Below are 2,500 nucleotides of genomic sequence, written 5' to 3'. Positions count from 1 at the left end.
GTACGCGTAAACCACAATCTGTACTGCACATTCGTCCTTATGTACCGAATGATACATCGTGGCACATGTGTGACCGTACAACGACTGCGCCCAAAAACGGCGGACCATACAGTGCAAATATTGTGCACGCAGCTACGTGTCGTCTCCCTATGAGAGCTGGATTGCAGTGTGGTACGCCATAGAGACGTGTGGGAGGAACGGACGCCGTGGATGGCGATCAGCATGAGCTGTCTGTTGATGTATTCGGACCTAGTCGTCTCTCCTCACACACCGTGATGGCATGGTGCACCGCGTTCCATATCTGCGACATGCTACAGAGGCCGGTTGACAGTCGTTCGAGCAATGGACATCGCATACGTACGGGGGCCACCTTCCACGTATTGTCTAGGCGTGCACATTTTGTTGCGTGTATGTGGGCAGACGTAGTGTGGCGTGACACCTGACACAGGCATGCAATAATCGTTGAAGTTGCAAATGGCGATGGACGCCTGCGTTTTCTGGTGAAGTTACGCAAATGAACAAATGGTAACCTGTTGTGGTGCGGTTGTTCTCGCTAGGGGTGAATCGGTGATGGCGACGATAGGTTGAGGTACGAACCGGTTGTTCCAGCGATACCCACCATGCCGACGAAACTGAACGGCATCTGGGTGTGAAGCGATACGCGGCGGTGGCTGGGTGGGACCGTCCCCGGCCGGTGAGGGGGCGCCTCCCGGCGTGCTGGCCGCGCGGTGCGTGGGCGCACGCGCTACAGCCGGCTGGTGGGGGCGGCCAGTGGCAGGCGCGCCGGCCGACGGACGCGGCAGGCGTCGCAGCTGCGCGCCGGCGCACCCTGCGCGCGGCGCCGTGCGGCCAAAGTAGGTCCTCGCGGGCCCGGTGCGAAGCGCGGTGGACATCTTCAGTGTGCTGGTCCGATTGAGGACTGTGTGCGTTGAGGATGCGCCGCCGCCCGGCGCTCGGCGCCGCGACGCCGTCTGCTGCTCGGTCGCCCCAGCGGTTCTCGCTGGTGGTTTGTATCGCAGCTGTGCGGATGTGTTGGCGCGTGCGCTGTGCTGGGAGAGTTCGCTTCGGCACCCAAGTGGGGCTTTTGTCCTTCTGTGGCGCTGGCGTTGGAGCTGCCGGTCACCGTAGGTGGCGCGTGTTGTCTCCCGCCGGCAATGCCACGACAGCACGCTCCCGGGCCTCTGTCGGCAGCGGCAAGCTCAGTTGGGAGCACGGGTGGTCGCACCGAAAGCGTCTACTCGCCTAACTCCGGGCGATTGCGCCTCTCTCGAACCCGACCAAGTACTTGGGACGGCGCTGCGCGCCGCCGGGACCTGAGAGGGTTTCGAGGTGTATTGTGCAGGGGAGCTCAGCCTCCTCCTGTTTGCAGAATGATTGAGCGGACGCTTGCGTGTTCGCGCGGGCCCCCGGGACACACTCCCGGGCGGCCGGCTGCTCAGCTCTAGTTGACGCAGCTCCCTGGTTGATCCTGCCAGTAGTCATATGCTTGTCTCAAAGATTAAGCCATGCATGTCTCAGTACAAGCCGCATTAAGGTGAAACCGCGAATGGCTCATTAAATCAGTTATGGTTCCTTAGATCGTACCCACGTTACTTGGATAACTGTGGTAATTCTAGAGCTAATACATGCAAACAGAGTCCCGACCAGAGATGGAAGGGACGCTTTTATTAGATCAAAACCAATCGGTCGGCTCGTCCGGTCCGTTTGCCTTGGTGACTCTGAATAACTTTGGGCTGATCGCACGGTCCTCGTACCGGCGACGCATCTTTCAAATGTCTGCCTTATCAACTGTCGATGGTAGGTTCTGCGCCTACCATGGTTGTAACGGGTAACGGGGAATCAGGGTTCGATTCCGGAGAGGGAGCCTGAGAAACGGCTACCACATCCAAGGAAGGCAGCAGGCGCGCAAATTACCCACTCCCGGCACGGGGAGGTAGTGACGAAAAATAACGATACGGGACTCATCCGAGGCCCCGTAATCGGAATGAGTACACTTTAAATCCTTTAACGAGTATCTATTGGAGGGCAAGTCTGGTGCCAGCAGCCGCGGTAATTCCAGCTCCAATAGCGTATATTAAAGTTGTTGCGGTTAAAAAGCTCGTAGTTGGATTTGTGTCCCACGCTGTTGGTTCACCGCCCGTCGGTGTTTAACTGGCATGTATCGTGGGACGTCCTGCCGGTGGGGCGAGCCGAAGGCGTGCGACCGCCCCGTGCGTGCTCGTGCGTCCCGAGGCGGACCCCGTTGAAATCCTACCAGGGTGCTCTTTATTGAGTGTCTCGGTGGGCCGGCACGTTTACTTTGAACAAATTAGAGTGCTTAAAGCAGGCAAGCCCGCCTGAATACTGTGTGCATGGAATAATGGAATAGGACCTCGGTTCTATTTTGTTGGTTTTCGGAACCCGAGGTAATGATTAATAGGGACAGGCGGGGGCATTCGTATTGCGACGTTAGAGGTGAAATTCTTGGATCGTCGCAAGACGAACAGAAGCGAAAGCATTT

The 2,500-nt window shown here is 57.8% G+C and overlaps 1 non-coding gene across 1 annotated transcript in view; it reads left to right on the top strand.

The window, feature by feature from the left end:
* Positions 1 to 1,455: 1,455 nt before the first annotated feature.
* The window catches only part of LOC124772182, a 1,909-nt gene continuing 864 nt past the window's right edge, over positions 1,456 to 2,500 (top strand). Inside the window, exon 1 of the ribosomal RNA XR_007013850.1 lies at positions 1,456 to 2,500. This exon is cut by the window's right edge and continues 864 nt beyond it. This is a non-coding gene — a ribosomal RNA (small subunit ribosomal RNA).

Source organism: Schistocerca piceifrons, unplaced genomic scaffold (genome assembly GCF_021461385.2).
Source record: "Schistocerca piceifrons isolate TAMUIC-IGC-003096 unplaced genomic scaffold, iqSchPice1.1 HiC_scaffold_936, whole genome shotgun sequence".
Classification (NCBI taxonomy): domain Eukaryota; kingdom Metazoa; phylum Arthropoda; class Insecta; order Orthoptera; family Acrididae; genus Schistocerca; species Schistocerca piceifrons.
Note: the sequence above shows the minus strand (reverse complement) of the source record. Positions and strands in the feature narration are given on the sequence as shown.